Genomic DNA, 20,697 nt, shown 5'->3' on the forward strand with positions numbered 1-20,697 from the left:
GAAGAGAAGACATAAACACCTTATTAGCAACAGCTAAATAAGACAAAACACAGCACTGAATGGAAAAGTCTACATATTTTGCGGTTTTTCCCTTCCGCGTCTGGGCAAACGCGAAACCGTCGCACTTGGAAGCTGCGCCGATTAAGCGTCTATTCGAAGCAACCAAAAGCACTGTAAAACACTGGCGGACTAGTTGGCGCGGTAACACATGTGCAGAAGCTCCGCCCCTGTAACTTTCCCTTCATAATCACAGAAAGTAGACCGCGAGTATAGCCGTGCTAGAACCATCCTCTCCATTAGTTTTACAATCCAACTGGCAAGCGAAATCGTTCTGTATGATTCAATAAAATAAAGTCGAAGGAAGAGGCAAATAAATCTTCTCTTTAAAGCAATGTTAAATATTTGATTGAAGTGTTGCCGCTCTTATTTATTAATTTGCTACGTCCCCATGCATTGTCATGCATGCACGTTTCTTTAGAAACGGTCGACAGCCTCGTGACCGATGAATGGTCGCCATCACAATAGAAATTTTCACGGTGGTGCCAAAGCGCAGACGTGTTTCGCACAAAGGAAGTATGTGCGTGTTTTTTTTTTTTTTTATGAACTCGTCGTCTGAGCAGTGCAGATCTATATACTTAGCCGAAATGAGAAAATGCAGGCACATTTCGACAATAAACCGCAAGAAATGAAATGCCAGGACAACCAAGAATATATCTGTTTCTGCGGAAAGAAAGAACATTTCGAGATATTATACCACAGTGATTACTGATGTCGTCTTATCTAGACAAGGTACACACATCTGCAAGGACGGCTTATGCGCCTTGACCTTTGGCGACGCCCAGGATGCAGCGCTAAAGGCCTTCAGACTGATGCCATAGGCATTTGACAAAGCTCTGCTGTTCGTTGTGCCTCGCCGGTACCTGCCTCCGTATACAACGCCAGACAGCGCAGAGGCTCCAGTGCGCAAATATCGTTACGCTATGATGGAAGCCATATACCGAGGTCGCGATAGCTGCGCCTCCCGGCATGCTGCAGGCGTCCCTTCTCCCTCGCTGCAGACGCTATAGAGGCACGTAATGCTATTATACCACGTTCCTGCCTATTCTTCTGCCGCGTTGTCCTCCCGCTCTGTCAGATTTTGACAGAGGAGATATTGTTAGGCGCAGATGTTTCTCTCCCGCGCGCTGCGTATCCACTAGGCGCGTGATAAAAAAAAAAGAAACACTAAATGAGCGCTAGAAATTAAAAGCGCATCTTTCTCTTCTTGAATACGTCGCCAGCAGGACGAGACAGAAATAAGCGCTCCAGCGGCACCTTTATCGGGGTAAGTAACCTGCGGCCATTTGTATACCCGTAAATCTAATAAACGGCCCCATGACAGTGGTCTAGGCGTAAGCAGGGGAGGGAGTGCTCGCTCTACTTGCATCCTGACGACTTTCTCCTCCTTAGCAGTTGGAAATGACGTAGAATACAAAAGCCGAACATTACATTTGCGTGCATGCATTAGTTGCGCCAGCGGCCGACATATTGAAACCAAGCGAAACTGCAGGCTGCTTGCGTACCCGACGGCATTCTGAACTGGATGTCTTACGGCACATTTCAAAGACATCTCGGTATTTACAGAGCTCTCGTTCATATTACAGACGCTGTTAGCAGGAAGAAAAAAAAGCTCCTGGAGTGAACCGCTCTAGTAGGCCAAATTATGTGAGTTCTTCTAGTGTTGCGCCTCGTAGCAGGTATAAAGGCTATGCAGCTCCCATGGGAGCTGCATAGCCTTTATACCTGCTACGAGGTATTGGATATGCATATCCAATGTGCCTTACCGCGTACTTCAGTAATTTGCTTTTATTCTATTTTCTATACCTCAAGTACTCCAGCGCGGCATTACGTGAGTTGTGGGCGGCGATGCGGTGCTACAAATAGATCATAAATGATTCTGGCTCTCGATGGTAGTTCTGAAACGGGAATGGTCAGTCAAAAGGGAGATGCGATAGGGAAGACCGTTCCAGCCTTGGGCTTAGGCACAGGGAGAAAGACGGGACTGACGAAAAATTGCACTGTAGGCACGTTGACAATTAACAACTTTTGGTTATAAGGGTATCTTGAAAGAATAAACCTGGTTGCGCGCTTCTGGACTGATTCTAGTGTGTTGATTACACATGCATGGTGCAGATCAAAGGCAGCGTTGGCGCGCTGTAGATTCGGACGCGTAAGCGAGGTGGCGAACGCTGTAAGGTGATAAAGGTTGCGGCGTAGGCATGCGAGCACTTGCTTAGCAGTATCGATAACTTCACTTATACGTCGATGCCTCGTTAGGTAGTGACAGCCAAGACATTTTATAGAGCCTGTCAGGTGTCAGACAGGGAGATAATGATGCGATTGGCAGGGTGATTGGTAGTTTGTCAAATACATTTTGAGCTGATGCGTAATATGTTTAAAGCATCGTAAGAGCTGAAAAATGTGCGTTTGGACAGTTTCATTAATTTTCAAGTTTTTTTATCATGCGTGTTGTACGTCAGGCTACATAGGTTGGCGTTAGAATGTCACCCCCAACGCGAAATAGTCATTCTGGCCTCTTGTTCAGGTGCGTTGGATTCGCACTAAACCGAAGCGATTGGGCACGCGCGGTTGCAGCGACGCCGAGAAGGTCCGATTGTATTAGGCAGCAAATGTCACGTTTATTATTATTATTTTTTTACTTGACCAATTTGATTGGACAAAGTGTTGTTGACAGCGAGAAGCTAGGTTCCCTGAAAAATTCTTAAGTTCTTCAGTCATGGTATGGTAGGTATAGCCATATGTCCTATAAAGGTTGAGCGCTCACTTCGTTTTCTTTCTTTTGTGCGCCGCATGACGCATATACGTACTTACGTACGTACATGCGACATGCGTAGGCACGACGCTTGAAGGAGGATCTGGAATGCTATCGATAACAAAAACAAGGTACTGACGCGGATGTGTGTTTGAACTTTATGCGATGAATCCCTCGGTAACATCTGCATGCAAGCGCTGGCATGTTGAGACATTTTTCTGCACGCAATAATAGTACATGGACTGATGATACGGTGTCGCCATGATGTCGTCATGAGGTATACGAGAAATATTCTTTTAACATGCACTGGGCTACCTACTTCAAAACACCGAAGGCTGTCGATTGAAAGCCACCGAAGCCTTTACATCGGGCGTAATCGCGTGAAATTGGCGGGAACATCGGCGGCACCGGTGAATTAGTATTACACGATTAAAATTAAATTATGGTGTTTTACGTGCCAGAACCATGATCTGATTATGAGGCACGCCGTAGTAAGGGACTCCGGAAATTTGGACCACCTGGGGTTGTTTAGCGTGCACCTACATCTAAGCACCACGGGCGTTTTCGCTTTTTGCCCCCATTGAAATTCGGCCGCTGTGGCCGGGATTCGATCCCGCGGGCGCGTGCTCAGCAGCCCAACACCATAGCTGGACGTGATGCCTGTCACTGCTGGCTACTATGATGATTTCAAAACAAGAACGGCCGAGATCACGTGACAGACCACGCCCGTTTTGTCTTCCTTACCACGTGCGTCCTCGACATGATCTGGCTGAAAAGAGATATGCATGAGGGCGGTGGTGGAAGGACAGCTCTATCTGACTCATCGCGGTTATTCGAATGTAACTAATTTCATTAAATCCCTTCGTTTCTGTTCTTGCCTGCTAAGCCTTCAGCACTTCCTGGAAGAGCTGTTCAAATGCATTTTTAAACATTCACATTCTTAAAGTCAGTGTGTGTTTCTTCAGTGTTCCCTTTACGGATCTTCAGAAAATCCCAGGATTAACGTTGGTAATACGCTAAGATCCGCTATAGACTTGCGTTGATTAGCTGCCAGCGAACCATTCCCTTTTTCTTTCCAGCGGAAAGAAAAGAAATAGATTAGCAGCGCTGTGGCAAATTGAAAATAAACAGACGAAGCGGTTGCACAAATATTGGAAGGAAATGAGAGCTTAGTTCACGCCCGTGCGAAAACGCGTTGGATCTCGACGCTCGCGGTCGCCCTTCCGTTCTCCCAACAGCGAGCGAATCGCGTTGTAGCAAGCCAATGAAGCGCGAACAATTCGAGCGCGAACGCTATGAGGCAGGATTTTTATGTTGGATTTCTCTTACAAAAAGTCATGTAGGTCTCGAGTAAGTTCAATGAGACGGTGCTTCAGGTCAGTGAACTTGATTAATCTCGAGCACACTGCTCTCCTTTCTTTGTTTTTTTTTTGCTCAAAACTATATTAAAAGGTCTTACCATACGAAAAAGCACCCGATGGCACGGTGAATCTCTCGGTCGGGCGAAACGGAGCCGACACAAGGCAGGGGATTAACGCGTTATCCGTATACGGCAGATTTTGGCAAAATGAAATCGTTCTTTCGTTCTGTTCACCTGTCGGTTGTTCAAGATATATCCAACAACGCGAGGGCTGCCTTGATCCGCTGCATCGGAAATTCCGTGTCAGTTGTAGCAAGCCAGTCAACATTTCGCGTTCATCAGTTGACGTAGTATAATTCGACATGGCGTGAACGCAGACTGGCGAGGGGGAAAACAGCAGAGGCGCACGGTTTAAAGCACGAGCGGTGCTGGCGTGACCAAGTAAATACCCATACTGCTTGGTGTTTTCCCGTATTCACTCGGGCGAAACATTGGGAACCGTTTGATTCGGCTAGCAAGAAAGAAGAAGCAATCACACGCCACGATGGCGATTTGTATGCGCGCGTCTCTGTACCGGCTCCTCTGACTGTCTTATCCGCGCACGTGCGCCTTCCAGTACCGACGTAACGCTCCGCCTCACGTTCGAACACCAACGAGCTTTTATTATTTGGCAAGAGCAGCGCCATGAATTTGCTGCAGGGTGCGAGTGACCGTACATATCGCCGCCATACGCGCTTTGTGATTTCCCTTACGTCGCGGCGCCCTTTTCCATTGAATAGAGCCTGTCATGAGCGCAGACAGATTGCTGGCCGGTACACGAAGCGCCAGCAAAATAGGGCCAGCAGCTATTGTTATTGCGCGCGCGCTCCACGTTGTTGAAGGGGCGAACACGCACACACGCACGCGCACACGCACGCGCAAATATGTGTGCGTGCATGGTGAAAGGAAAAAAAGCGAATAAAAGGGCAGAACATGGACAGTGAAGCGTAATTATTGCGCGGTTTCGTGAAAAGAACGGAGTAAAAGCAAAAATGGAAGGGCGTCGGGGATGATCAATTTTGTGCTTTCCATATAGACGGTCTACAACCGTGAGTGTACTCTGAAATGGTTGTGAAGGTTGGCCGCATTCTTTGAAGAGAAAGACATTGAAAGAACCGGCGTGTGAGATATGGCCGTCGTCGCCGCGGAAGAGCGCGCCGACGCGAGCCGCTCTTCACGGATTTTGAAAGCCGCTGGGGGAACGGGTTGATGCATTTGCGGCAACGCGCTGGCCATTGCATCATCCTGTGCTGCGTTTATCGCTGCAGAAACGGGAGCAGCGAAGAGAAATGCGTGCTACATTGGCGACTCCTACGTGATGTCTACTCGATGTGGTGTACTCGAAATACCGCATAACGCATTTTATGTGCAGCTTAACTTAATCGCGGCTAAGACGCCCCGCTCAATTCGTGGTGAGAAGCCACACGACGATTTCTCGAGTGACGAAGATGGAAAGCCTTCAGCGGATGTGTCAAAGAACTCGCGCCTCCGCATTCAATTGCTTATCATTACGTCGCGTAGATTTCGAGAGCAGTGGCAGCAGGATGCCGGTCGCTTCAGTCAGGCGCTGCGCGGGATATTTCGTCACGCAAAAGCCGAGGTATCCCTGAAAGGCGGTCGATTAGCACAGCTTCTCGCTGGGAGAGTCGGCACATACCTGTGAACGGGAAGCCAGCGATACAGACGCATACACGAGCGAACAAGTGGGTAGGATGAGGGCTCGTCCTGCCCGCTTCTTCCCTTGTGTATGCGTCTGTGGTTGATCAAGAGTATATGGCTTCAGCAGAGGGACATCGTCACTGATTTAGACACTTTCCCAACCATTTCGGCAGCAGCACCTTACGGCAGACTCTAGTGTTCCTATTGCAGTATAGAGAGAGGACGTTTATTTGAGAGAATGCAGAGAGGCTGCAGGTAAAACTCCTCTACTCTGTTACTCTGCAGAGATGGGAGGCAAAGTGAAGAAAGGCTGTAGGGCGTGAATTATATAAACATATCCGTTCAACGGTGACTATCGATCAAACCTCGTTCCACGTACTAACTTGGAACACGATCGACAGATGGACGAGGAAAACACACACTTGCCTATCGTTGAGAGCATCTATGCGTGAATACTCGGATAACATCTTTTGCTTCAGCACGCTCGTGTAGGTTGTCTCGGAGTCTCTTTTTATTATCTACACTTTTCATACCACTTCTTGGTAGCGCCAACATGTCTCCCCTCCCCTTCCGCATTTGACAACGTTATAACAACCTGCCGTGGTTGCTCAGTGGCTATGGTGTTGGGCTGCTGCGCACGAGGTCGCGGGATTGAATCCCGGCCACGGCGGCCGCATTTCGATGGGGGCTAAATGCGAAAACACCCGTGCACTTAGATTCAGGTGCACGTTAAAAGAACCCCAAGTGGTCGAAATTTCCGGAGCCCTCCACTACGGCGTGCCTCATAATCAGAAAGTTGTTTTGGCACGTAAAACCCCATAATTTACCGTTATAACAACTTCGCGGCGAGGAAGATGTTGAAGTTGCGCGAACTTCTATTTTGCCATGGACGAGCATTCGGGCGTCATTTGCACTGGGCAACCGTCCAGAAGCAACGCTATCGAACGCAGTGTTTTTGATACAAGAACACCTCCCCTCTCAGCAGAAGGAACGTGTGTGTGTGTGTGGGGGGGGGGGGGGGGGGGAGGAGGGATATGCACTTAGTTTAAGATGGAAAAAAATATTGTTGTAAGGGATGCATGACGAAATAATGTCGATTAAAATAAGATGTTCCGAAAAAACGGCCGTAGTGAATGGCTAATGATGTATTCTTTGAAGCGCAAAAGCTTTACCATCTTTGCCTAGACTACGCAAAGAGCGCGCCCGAGTCAGAACGCACATCGAAAATGCAAATTCAAGTGCCCTTAAATTTTGAACTGCGCCCTCCATGTATGCTCGCCAGGAACATTTCGCTCACCTAACAAGAGTCTCAATGTGGGAAAGTTGCTGCATGAAGAAAAAGCGTCCTTGTTACGGTGAAAAGGGCGAACGAAATCGCAAATGCCAATTTAGTAAAAGAAGATGAAGAAAATATACTGCGTAATGCTACTGCTACCAGCTTTTTTGCGAGTTCATTATTCCCGAAGCACCATCAGTACTTACATCGATCGTTGTTTTTTTCTTTTACTTTTGTGACGTTCCGCGGAACAATGTGCGCACGCATACAAAATAACAGTGGCGAAGGCTACTTGGATGAAAGATTCTCGCTCTCTCTCTCTACGTACACACACACAAACATATATATATATATATATATATATATATATATATATATATATATATATATATATAAAGGGGACTTTTCCGTTTTCCACCGGTACCCCACTTTTCGAATGTGCCTTTGAAATCTTCAACTGCGTCGCTGCGCACCCCGCCCCTGCAGAGAACGGTGCGATAGTGGGACACACAACATACGTGTTGTTTGCGGCGTGTGTCATCTTCGGTTATTTCGGACAGTGGTACGCATGCGCTGACTTCCGCAGCCGAACAGCAAGCGCCCCTTCAAAACGCCATTCGGCACGCGCGAGGGCCTTTCTTCTCGACGCCTACGCCGCCGAGCCGAAGAAAAACATGCTTTCGAAATTCTTCTGTCGGGGAAGAAAAATAAAGGATGAAAAGCGGCTCCTTCGCGTCGATGAATTTTCCGGTGCGCCATGCCTTTTGTCTCTTGCGGGGCGAGAGTTGGGGGCAGGAGCGACGCGATGAGGCGCTTTCTAGCAAACGTACCGGCAGCCAAAAACGAGGCTGAGGTGGCCGGCGGGGGGGGGGGGGGGAATGCGCTGGACGGGGCAGAACCATGCCGCGGGGTTTCACTTGGCGCCACGCCACGTCTGCGCGACCTGGTTTGCTTAACGAAACTAAGGAGTCCCGAGCGCGCGTTTCCACAGTGTTTCGCGGGGCTAACGTTCGTGTCCAACCAGAGAGCCGTCTTCTCGCGCACGCACGGAGCCGCGTGACCGCGCGACTCTCTCGACGAGCCTCGCCAAGCAGGCGCGCGAGTCATTGACCAGGCACCTGCAGCGCGACGGATGCGCGCTGGGCGCGCGCGCATGCCCGCTTGTTTACAGCTGCGCCGCGCGGCACGTCTGGACGATGCACGCGCTCGCCAACGAACCGCCGCGAGTTAAACGAAACAGCGCGGGGGCTGATTCAGCACCTAAAAACACATCAGCAACGCGCACGCCTGGCAAGGCCTGGCTCGCGAAGAACGGCGTCGAAAGAAGACGCGCCGTACACTTGCGATAGAGTGTAAACTCTTGTATCGCAAATGTTCGAGAGAGACGTCAGCCGAAAGAGGGAACGCGATTCGCAGGTAACCGATGCGCCTCACAAGCAGCAGCAGCACCTGCTTGTGATTTCGCAGTTTCTACTCGCAGAAGGCAGCAAGGACGGTGCGTGAGAGAGGCTCGTCGTCGCGAACCGCGAGAAACACACGAGGGGGCTTGGTATATATATATATATATATATATATATATGAGCCTTCGCGAGAGACGTAGAGAAGCGCGCGTCACCCGCTGTGCTGATTACGTCAAAGGAACTCTTTTTGACGTCCATTTTCACCCGTTCGATTATCAGAGCCATGCGAAGACGTTGATGGAAGCTCTCCGTAGTCTAAATCGTACGGATAGCATGCACAACCCGTGAGCTCGGTCTCTATGTATTCCCTATACCTCTTGTTTCGACATTTACGCTGTACGGGCAACGTCGGGACTGAGGGGTGACGGGAGCTCGTGCAACGCGATGAACAAAAGCTATGCAGGGCCGGGTGCGCGTTTTAAAAATAGAAAAAAACATTTTCTTTCAGCCAGACTTCTTTTCAAATTGTTCCCGAGATTTCTGGCAAGATATGTTCTTTATGTTTTATTTAAATAATTAAATAGAACTTTCTTTTTTATGCGGTATATGTAATTCTGGTATGGCTTGCGTGAATTTTCGGAATCCTGCAGAAGTGTGCACACGCACGCATGCGCAGTCTGTACGACGTCGCCTCTTCTTTTGCAAGCACACCTGTTTAGGATATAAGAGCAGGTGTCCTAAAACCTGCTGACCTTATGAGAGCAACCGACGTTTTGAAACCAAAGATCGTGTTCATAAGAGGAATTACGTGGAGTAATTTCCACTTCGAGTAATCAGTTTTTTTTTTTAAGAATAAAGGTAATGTGCTGCTTAGCGTGGATACCTAAGTATAGCGTCAGTGGCACTGCACAGAAGAAGAATCCAAGCTCTGCCTCAGTTATTTTCTACGCCAGTCAGATACCACCCGCTAGCTTTGAGTCCCCTATTTCCCTTATATATTTCCGTATTTCCAGGTTTTGCCACCGTAGCGATATGTATACTTTCTTCCACGAAAATGGAAGTTAGCGTGCTCATACGTTTGCCAAGCTTTCGCCGAACAGCATTTCTGATAATTATTCTATAGGAATTCTTACTTTCAGATTGAGAAAGGAAAACAATAACGAAAAAAAAAAGAACGAAAACCGCGTACGCAAGTTTTTAAGAAGCGAAGTGCTCGAAGCGAGGGCGAAAAAAAAAAATGGATCTATAGAAGCCCCGTCTCCCACCAGCATCTCTTTTTTTCCGTTCAGGTACGTGAAAAACACCGAAAAGTCGTTCCTTTCAACGCAGCTTCACGTAGCGGTGCTATTTTGCGCGCCGCTGTGAAGTCAGATCAATAGCCGCAAGGATTCAATGGACTGTGCATGGCTCTGATTACGTCGCTGTGTCCTGATTGCCGGGCTCAGCAATTTCCTCTTCAATCTCTCTGACGCGCAGCCGGCGAGACTCGCTGAAAAAGCGCGGCAGGGCGAAGGAGCGCAGCCTGAAATCTAGCAGAAAGAAGAGGCCCAACACATTCACCTCCCCCCCCGTGCACATCACCGCGGTTTCGCCCGGTGAGTCAGAGCAGAAATGTTCGGGCCGGCACCACGTCTCCCGTACATCGCGAAGTTGCTAAGGCGGCCTCGTGCACGAATACGCAGGCTCCTCGCGATGTGACAGCGATTCGTGGCTCCCACGCCGGCTCCAAAGCGTTTGAGAAAGAACGGAGGTTCTGCTTTTCGAAGCGTCGGGGATTTAATCATTTGCGTCGCGATGACTTGATTTCTATCGGACACTGAACACAAACCTGGTTTCGAAGGCAGGTGCAGCGGGCACGTGACACACAAGGAGGACGTTAAGGAGCCAGTAAGTCGGGTAGTTCTTTGTCACCGTCACTTCACGGTCACCAGGCCTTTCGCACTCGCTGCTTCGCGATTGAGTGACTTACGTGAAGCGCTTTCATATTCGTCACTGCCTTCGTATACGGGAAACCTAGGGAGCAGATGTGGATCTGAGGTGTGGATCAGAAGCCCAATTACTTAGTGTATGTATGCTGCCTTTGTATAGTAAGTGCTAGGGCTAATTTTGAGGTTAAAACTCGAGAATCCGGTGTAATTGGCGTATATTGCACGGCTCGATACACGTGATGCAAATGGCCCTGGAAGCGGCTCTGCGTAGGTGGTTGCAACTGGGAGGGCTCACCTTCGCAGCTACTGGGTGACGGAAGAATAATTAATCCATTCAAATACAAATATTCAGAAAACACGGCCTTGAAATATCAAATCAGAGGCAGAACTTGTCATTTGTTCTGAGCCATACATTCTTTCAAGATGCGCAGGATGTCTTCCTTCTCATCGCGCATCATTAAATGTATCAGCATAAAAAAGATTTTGTCATTTTAGGGACATAAAATTTATCCATCGCCACTGCACGTATTTAACATTTTTTATTTTATAGAGCGAATTATTTGGCGCTCGTAGACCAGAACTGGTTCTTGTGCCATAAAAACTCAATGATTAATGAATCGCACGAATCAATCTTTTTTCTTTTTGCTATCTGCACGGTATCAGCTTTTTCAGAACAACAGCACTTCACCTTGTAGCATAGCTGAGAAAGGGGCTGCGAAGCCTTATAGATTTGTCAATTGCCTCGCGGCTCTTGCCTCGACAAGACTTTTTTTCTGGGAGACAAATTAACTTATCCGCTTTTTTCCTCAAGTAACGTTCTTCCTAAAATGTCATAGAACACAGCAGGACAGACAGTCGCAGACTTGAAGTGACCTTAGATTTTGCGGTTCTTATTACAGCTCCATAACACCAACATCTTCGGTTCTAGACTTCCTCATTGCTACGTCATTGCTGTTTGCCTATAAGCCGGTACACAACATTCTCGTCCTTTAGCTTGTCTCCTAACTACCGCCATCTCCTATCGTTAAGCCTTCATTTATTGCCTGGCCGCGAATTTCCGTGCGACCCTGTGCACCGACCTCGTAACCATAGGCCCACTTATTACGTTAGTATTGTTTGCTGCCTTCACTAGACGCCATAGGCAGCCTTCGGCGGTCTTCGATTTTAGTTGCCCTCGGGTCATAAACTACCTCTATCATCCAATTTGTACAAAAAATAATGAAAGAAAGAAAAGAATGACAGAGAGGGGGAACTAGAAAGAAAGAAAAATATTTTCCTCCAATACACCCAACGTCATGAGCAAGTTCGTTGAACTGACAGCTTGTGAATGAACAAGAAATATAAGGTTAGTTACTATGATTTCTGAGGTAATGCTAGAGACAACAATAAAAAGGAAGACATAAAATAAGAAGTCATAGAGCTTTGCGCTGCACATATTAATGGAAAGTAGAAAGCGGCTCTTATCAGTCAGAAGAAAGAGCTAAATACCGGACCATATATCACGTTAGTGACGCAATCAGGACGGGCCACACCAAGAGGAGGAAACTTCGCGTTGCACAGTAAGGATAAAATAATTTAAAGACACAGAGAAACTCTTCTTGGCTAACTCTCTCTCTAGGTTACCAAGCAGCCACTTGATTGCTCCATAAGCTCTGTCGGTGAATGCTCCCTCTGCGCAACAGCGATGACCTGCAGCAGCAGACGATATTTCACACGCAAACGAGATTGCTTCAATCACCAAGCGTTTCTGGCTGCGTTCGCTTAACACTGGACAGTGGGAAGTGGCGACTAGGCAATCACGACACGCGTGCTTTGATGCTTTGAGCGAAAAAGCCGGCGTCTGTAGTAGGTAAACGGCACCTAAATTCCCATTGGCGAGCCTAAATTCACGAGCGCGCCTCGACGGAGCACAGCGGCCGAAAGGGAACACCTGCTGCCGCGATAGCGCTCCATGTGCTGCGTGAGGGGAAAGGGCATCGCTGCGGCGCCACGTCGCCCTCGCTATCGCTCTTTGAAGCCGGCGCGCGGTCCGTATCTCTCTCTCTTTCCACTGGGCTTAGCTGCTGCACTCGCCTGCCAGCCTTGGTGGCCGCTGCTGCTTCCTCTGTGTCTCGTCGCGCACGATGTCGGTGGCATGCGGTATTGGCTGTTTGCTTGCTGTCTCGGGCAAGCACTACTGCTATGGAGTCTGAAGCGTCTACGGCGGCCGCAACCTCGGCAGTAGCAAAACACGACCGTCCACGCCAGCATACCGCAGACGGTATGCTGGCGGATGCCCGCGGCAATGGAGCCCAACCCGCCGCCACCAACCACACCGAGGCCGTAGCCACGCGACGACTACACACCCGACCTGGTCCGGCGATGAAGTCGTCGTTGCCGCTGAGGAAGACATCGTCAACTTGACTCTCCCCGTAGACATTAGCGAACGCACTGCGTGAAAGTAAATGCATTTGATTTCTCAGCAATACCGTCCAAATCAATTTAATCGCAAAGCTTGATAACACACTCCGCAGAAAAACTCGAAAATATTACTCGCAACGCAAAACTTGAAGAACCGCTCAGCGGCGTTCAATTAGACATCAATCCTTTCGCATTCACAACTCATACGAAGTCCTCAGGCGTCCTCGGACATTTTCTTGCGTTTGTTTTTGCTTTCCCCCAAGGTCAGCAGATTTAAATCGTAATAGCACCTTATATTCAACCACAGCCGTGTATTACACGAAATCAAATATCTAACTCTAAGATCGAATGCTGTGTTTCCAAACTGGAGCCTTCAGTTCATATTCGAAATACCGAGTATTTCAAATCTAACCTTCAGGAAATATTTCTTTTTATTACGGCAGATATTTTTGTTCGATTGTTCTTAGGTGCGAAGGGTGGATACGTTCCGTTAATCAATCCAAATCCTGTGTCCATTAAGAGAGAGAGGTTCATAAGAAAACCGTAAGTGATCAACAGTGGTCTAGCAATGATATGGCTGGAGCCTACGTTTCGACAAGGGGACTCTTCGTCACAACAGCTGCCAACACCGCTAGCAGCTGCTATTGCGTCAGGACAACAACTGAAACTTGCTAACAGCTGTTGCTCGGACGAACACAAGTTCCTTTGTCGAAACGTTGGCTTCAGCCACATCCATTGCTCGACCACAGCTGACCATCTAAGCGCCTGATGTCAGCACCGTGTGATTCGAAACAACTGCTGTACTGCTGGCCATTGCATGTCGGTATCGAGGCGCTGGAATGGCGCGATCACTGGGGGCGAGTGTTAAGACTTGCGATATCGTAAAGGGGAAGCAATGGCCCAGCCTCGCGTGCACAATGCAACGCTGTGGTTGACGGCTATAAGAGAATGGCAAAGTTACTGTGTGCAGCAGCGGAGTCTATCCGTGGCGCAGTCGAGGGTATATCTTCCGCCGCATTTCTGTAGGTGCGCAGGTATGGCGAAGGCTCATCCAAGAGCGACGAGACAATGGACAGGGCAGGCACGTACCCAGGATTTTTTTTCAGGGGGGAGGGGGGGGGCATACCAAGGTAACTTTTCTATGCAAAGTAGGGGGGGGTACCTTTACTAGTACAAATGTAAATAGCACCCACTATTCGCCATAAAGACGTGTAAACCCGCAAAAGAGAAATAAAATAAGCTGTGTCTCACACGTACGCGTGTGATATACACCTCTCCTTTACTTGGCAAGCAAGAAACTGCGTCAAATGGACTCGCGCAGGAAAGAAGCGCAGGAATAACACTGCCAAGAACAAGTAAACAAGCGAAAGTATAAAATGAAGATTAATATTGTAGAATCCGACTTAAAAAAAACAGCACTTGGCAACCAAGGCACATAAACCACGCGGGGTTGTGTTACTCCGCCAGCCAATCACAGAAGCAAACAAAATCGTCGCCATGCGGCGTTTTCAAAATGCCGTCGTACTTGATACCTCCGGAGCGTCTGCTGTTCTTAAAGAGTCTTTTCATCGGCGGAAGCAATGAGGTGTGCAACAGACATGGACAGTGTGTATGGAGTCTGAGCATTTCACTCTTGAAAAGTCTGCTGAACAGTTCATTTCACTGCTGAACCCGTTTTACTCTTGAAAGTTCACGGCCAACTGAAGTGAAGCTTGACAATAAATAGTTGTAGAAAAGCAAGCACTTTCTTTCAGCTCAATAAAGAATTAGGCTTTCCACTAGGCATTCCACTATAATAGGCGAGGGAAAACGTATAAAATTACGCGCTAATAATTTTATTTTTGTGGTTACAATCTTTTTGGGTAACAGGAAAGCTTTGAAGTACGAATTATTTGCAACTTCGATGAGGAACAGTGGCTGGTGGTTGTGAGGGCGTTGGCGGGGCTTCACTGCAGACTTAAGTTGTATCCCACTATAGCAGCGTTTTTTGAATTAGCTCTGAAAGAATTATAAATATACATTTGCGGAACAATCACAGTTCTTTTCAATCCCTCGTTTACTGCTCTACCAAGTTAAATGACAAAACTGACTCGTATTGCTATTTGGAAAGTTGCGTAACGGCGCGTGGCCGCCAGTCCCGTACAACCGCGTAGAGCGCAGGACGCTGTGGTTCTAGACGTACTGCGCCCACCGCGGAAGGCAAGAAAAACACCTACATAAGCACAGCAGAGAAGTGGCTGCGTCAGGTGGCTCGACTGACAACTGCAGAAGCGTCATTCAAAACACACGGGAACGTTCACCTTTTCCGGGGGCGTTTTCTCTACTTCCTCTTTTAATAAAAAGATGTTGATCCATAAATATTTTCATAAACAACGGTTAAATTGGTTAATTTTCGCTTTTCCTTCCTGTTTGGCTGTTGCCTCGGCTCTGTTCCTTATTAGATCGCTTAACTTCTCAACTCCTTGTGACTCTTGTTTCCAGTTGCCAATTTTGCACGAAAAGTGCTATACATTTAGGGAAAACCCAGGGACGTAACTGGTTACAGTCATATTGCTTATGGCTTTAAGGGTTATTGCTGGGTTTGATGATGGACGCTGTCTCGAATTATTTTATTTTTCACCTTATCTAACCCATATCGCGGGTATATGGTTCCGAGGATCTGCCAGCGTCGCGGCGAGCCATCACTCGAGGAAATAATGAAGCAAAACGAAAAATTAAACGCAACTGGCGTTCTCTCCGGCCGCAACTCGTTCCACGAGCATACATACCAGCTGACCACGAACCGAATCCGTTTCCTGGTCCTTGGATCAGTCTAAACAAAGAAGGTTGAACTAACGAAAGAACAGCGAGACGCGTGACCGTTGCAATAGATGGTGACAATTGAATGCGTCGCGAGATAATCGCGCGGGCACCGATCGATGAGAAAACTATAGCCTTTACACCCCAGGAGATGCCGTTAACTACCGTCATCCAAAAGAAGTGAAAGAGGCAGCAGAATGTTGACCGCCGAATAGCTGTCAAGTCTGAAGCTTGATTCGGCGGCGCTTTAGAAATGTGTGTGAGGAGCGGTGGCGTGGATGGGAGGGGGGGGGGCGAGCCCCCCCCCCCCCCCTTCGTTACGTGCCTGATCTGCATTCAGATATGTGACTGGGACAGGGGCAAGACGAACGGCGAGAGATACTACTGCTGATACTGACCTCTAGGGCGGTTTATTTAGGGAAGTAAGCAAAAAGTAACAATGAAAGCTGTCAGAGTAAGAACCTGTTTTCGAGACCTGAAGCATTAGATGCTTCGTGAGGTCAGTGGCGTCTGTTCGGTCAGCTGTAGAGTCATGGCAGTAGGTTTAGAAACTTAATGTACGCATTTATTTACTGATTATTGTTCATTGATATTTTTGCATTAGCCCACCAGCGCTGCAGATTTCAACGCCTTCTGTTTATTTATATGTGTGGCGGTAAACAGGAAAACTATTTTCCCTCTCCCATGTGACTCCGCGAACCGCACTGACGGTGCTTGGTGTTGATGGAGTTTTGCTTCCTTCTGGCGAAAGTCATCCAGGTCATATATATTCACAACACTGCGTGTCTTGGCTGCTTGCCGATATTCAGCCTCAAAATTCGCTCTTGTGAGAGGCGCTTCTGCATAGAATTTTACTGGCCGGTGTGTTGGCCCCTCGGAGAATGTGTTGCGAGTCTGGCGTGACTCGCAGTTGCCTTTTACACCACAACGTCTGTATAGCACTACAGTGAAGTCTCGTGGACCTTCGCGCTGCTTGTGTGTATGGAGCGCGGATTTCACTGGCAAGCTGGAAGCTCTCCTTCTAAAGCATATTTATGAGCCACGCACAGAAGTTAGTACCAAGAACACCTAGAAATATTGGAAGCACATTGCGTCTTTGTCGTCACCTTGCCACAGCATTTGCCAAATGAGATTGGCTTTCCTTGCGGAGTAAGCTTGAAGTCGGCTGTGTCTTTTGGCCCTTGAAACAGGAAGGGCGAAGATGGCTCAAGCTACTAAAACCCTGCTTGCATCAGTTATGGGTACGCGGACATTACTTGATTGCTGATGATATGCACCACATTTCGTTGCTTCTAACCTTTGTTCTTTATTGCTTTCTCTTTAATACTTTTCTCCTCCCCATCTTTCCTTTCATGTCAACTCAATCATCTCAGTCCGTCATATAAATCCCTGTAGCCGACCAAGACAGACGTTCTCAGTTTTCGCTGTATTGCTTCCCTCTGGCAGCTTGCACCAGATGCAGCGTTCTGCTCCAGCCTCTCGTCACTGCGCCTGAAGGTTCACTCCAAAACCCCAGGCAGGAGCGCCGTTCCCTCCTTCCCTTCTTGAGGGCTCTCCCCGAGACGATAGCGGCGCGGCGAGCGGTGCGCGGGCAGTCGTAAAGGCTTCGGGGGCATTATGAGCGGCGTGTGAGCGATGAAAGCGGCCTTTATGGTGCCCCAGGATCGGTGACGACGATGTATTCCACGCGCGTCTCGATAGTTTACAGTCCCTCCACGCAGCGCTCGACACCCGAGAGCTTCGCCGCGGCCCTGACCCCCTTCTAGCTCCTCTCCCCAAAAAATCCGGGTTGGGCCCGCGCTCCTCGTGCCCGGATGGAAGCGCATTTGCGTATTACGGCGCTTGGCCTCTGTTCTTTCTGTTCCATGTACTACGACACGGGACCGCTATATAAAGCACCCCCAGACCCTCCTTAAAGGCGGAGATAGATAGATAGATAGATAGATAGATAGATAGATAGATAGATAGATAGATAGATAGATAGATAGATAGATAGATAGATAGATAGAGAGAGAGAGAGAGAGAGAGAGAGAGAGAGAGAGATATATAGATAGATAGATAGATAGATAGATAGATAGAGAGAGAGAGAGAGAGAGAGAGAGAGAGAGAGAGAGAGAGAGAGAGAGAGAGAGAGAGAGAGAGAGAGAGAGTCGAGGAGCGGTCGCCTCCTTGACCGGGCCGTTGTTCATATCTGAGAAAGCGTTCTCGGTCTCATAACGATTGTGTTTGTCTTTGGAGCGTTCTTCAACAACATCGAAAATGAGTTTGTGCCTCGAACAGGCGTGAAGCAAACGCTTTAAGCGGAAGTAACGCTCAGAAACCCCTGCGGTGTCTGCAATCACCGATGCACTGCAATAGTGCCAGGTCTTTATGACCGACTTGACAATTACCTCGCGGCAGCGCTTTTGACCGCAGTGGCTCTCTAGATTGACCGAGAAGGCTCTCGCGTGACGCTGCCGTCTGGAGGCAGAAAAACAAATTGAATGAGCAAATGAACTATTGCAGCTAGAGCATTTCAGCAGGCATGTTGCATCTGGAAATTTTTTTCCAATGGACATTAGCAGGCACGGAAACTCGAATTACGGCGCCGAAGCCAGGCGCTGACGTGCTTTTACACCTGAGATCGATATGCATCAGTACAGATGTAAGAGTACGCAAACAGTTAACATTCAAACGATGTTGCATGTACTTTCGAAATTTGCCATGCTGGCTGGCCGGCCTCTAGAAAGGGAGAAAAAAAAAGAAAACTCGAAGGAACACTTATCGTGTCGCCTGCTGCGTGGAAACAGTAGATATTTCGCAGCGAAAGGATGTAGCAAAAAATGCACCAGATCCAACGAGTTGGGACCTATATACAGCGATGCTTTGTGTGAGTGCCTAAAGAGTCAAAACGGGAGTACGAGCACATACACACGCACACAAACACACAAACAAACAAGCGCATCACAATTTGGGCGAGTCACAATTGCCTTTTGTTAAGCGTAGTTGCGGATTACTAGCGAAGCGAGTACGACGGATGCCTTTAACGCAACATGGTTTTAGAGGCAGCATGCGCATACGTACGTAGCGCAATTTGAATCCACACTTTCCGCAAGAAGCTTTTGCTACCTCCTTACCGCACAGCCGCGAATGCGCGAAGCCGAGCTTTCTGGTTCTTTTTTCTCTGTCCTCCGCACGGCCGGCGCCGCCATTGCCGCGAATGCGCGGAGGCGAGCGCCATCTGGTGGTGCTGCAAGGAACCCGGCGGCGTGCGCGGCGCGCGTGCTCCGCTGTGATTGGTTGGGCTATTGTGCAAGGGAACAGCCAGGCCGCCGCTTCCACGGTGACAAAACTCGGCGAGATCCGCAAAGAAAAGGTTCGCTTTTTTAAAGAGCGTGCAACATAGAAGTCAAGTGTCATAGAGAAACACAACCAGACGACATTACCAAAGGCATTACCGGTACAGACGAATGCTCTTAAGTACAACTGCGAGCACTGGCCAAGATGTCTCGTCTTCAAACAAATATGCAATAAAGTTGTATGCCCCCCCCCCCCCCCCCACCCCTGCCTCAGGATATCACTAGACATTATTGCTTAAGTTCCAGATTCGTTCAACATTTGTTTTTCTTTAATTTTCTTTCAATCCTCCACCTCAACCCCATCTCTCGTATGCTCGTATGACAAGGGTGTTATAATACCTAGTGCATGCGGCGCCTCCTTATTCAAGTGGAGTCTGTGTTTATCAAGTGCACGGAACTATACGCTCGTTGAGACTCAACAGCGGTAGCGTACGATTCCACGCATTCTACGATCGCGACCGCAGCAGGCGCTGCTCGCTGTCCTTAACCATTAACAGCAAAGGGGAAGAGAAATGCAGCCATAAAGAAATACAGAGCGCTCTGGGGATACAACAGGTACGAGTTGCTGCGGGATGCGTGGAAAGGTGCAATGGTTCCAGGACTTACATTTGGAAATGCGGTTCTTTACTTGAAGTCCGGGGTACAATCAAGACTCGATGGCAACCAAGGGTCAGTGAGACGCCTATAGACTACAAATGAAGTTGCGCAGGGTGATATGGGCTGGACAAGTTTTGAAGTGAGGAAAGCGCAAAGCAAAATTGATTTTGAAGAACGGCTGAGGAATATGGAAGAAAGTAAATGGGCTGGAAGTGTTCAGGCATTTGTACAGGAAAACATTGATTCACAGTGGAGCAAAAGAACTAGGAAGCTTACCAGCAAGTATGCGACCGGTATGGTGAGCAACATGACAACTAAGAACGTCAAGCGGAAAGTCAGTAAGGCTGAGATAATCTCATGGGTGGCGGCAATGGAAAAGAAACGCACTATGAGTAATTGCCTAACACAAGAAACTGAAATCAGGAAAGAAACAAAAAGAACACGTAGTTATAAAGCGAGGTACACCAAGGAAGAAGAATCATGTGCTTGCTTCAGTAACGCTAGGGAAACGATGGAATATGTTTTATTGGAATGTGAACATATCTAACCAGCTGTCGTTTTAGGCTCGTCTGGCCTCGTTGAAGCCCTTGGGTTCAGCGATAGCAGGCGCAAAGTAAACATGTCCGCAGTAGAGATTAGAGGCGATTGGAAGATTGGTGGAATAAAAGTAAGGGAAATGAGAAAAATCGGAGACGTACAAAAATAAAGTTCGCAATAGGGAGCCACAAAATTTGGTTATGGGAATTCATCGTAGGGCTTTATTTTCTTTTTTTCTTTTTTAATATAGGTAGGGGATTAGGAAATAAAGTAACAAGAGCTTAGTGGCGCAACCCACCACCCCGTTTCAAAGGGGACGCTCATAGCATCCATCTATCCATCCAAGACGAGTTCAACCAAGGAATTTACTTGCCAAGGCGCCACCCAAGGAAAAAAAATCAAAACAAAATGAAGAGCCTGGCGAAAACAATGACCAGTTTTTAAATGGGTGCCGTTATTCGGCAAGCTGCACAATATTACTGCGCAAAAGCGAATACCACCACGTGGTGTCGCGCACTTTCAGTCGTATACACACAGCGCGCATGAAACTAA

At 48.1% G+C, this 20,697-nt stretch overlaps 1 protein-coding gene across 11 annotated transcripts in view; it reads left to right on the forward strand.

Moving 5' to 3' along the window:
* LOC142563625 (uncharacterized) overlaps positions 1-20,697 on the forward strand; it is a 264,971-nt gene that overhangs the window by 190,542 nt on the left and 53,732 nt on the right. For 2 of the 11 annotated variants that reach the window (XM_075674231.1, XM_075674267.1), the window contains exon 1: positions 8,628-8,868. The exons of 3 other annotated variants lie outside the window; for them this stretch is intronic. The gene's annotated coding sequence lies outside the window, so the exon portion shown is untranslated. Of the gene's footprint in view, positions 1-978; positions 1,325-1,643; positions 1,705-8,627; positions 8,869-20,697 lie in introns of those variants that run through there. 6 more of the 11 variants (XR_012824381.1, XM_075674224.1, XR_012824380.1 and 3 more) reach the window with 6 other exon arrangements.

Source organism: Dermacentor variabilis, chromosome 1 (genome assembly GCF_050947875.1).
Source record: "Dermacentor variabilis isolate Ectoservices chromosome 1, ASM5094787v1, whole genome shotgun sequence".
Classification (NCBI taxonomy): domain Eukaryota; kingdom Metazoa; phylum Arthropoda; class Arachnida; order Ixodida; family Ixodidae; genus Dermacentor; species Dermacentor variabilis.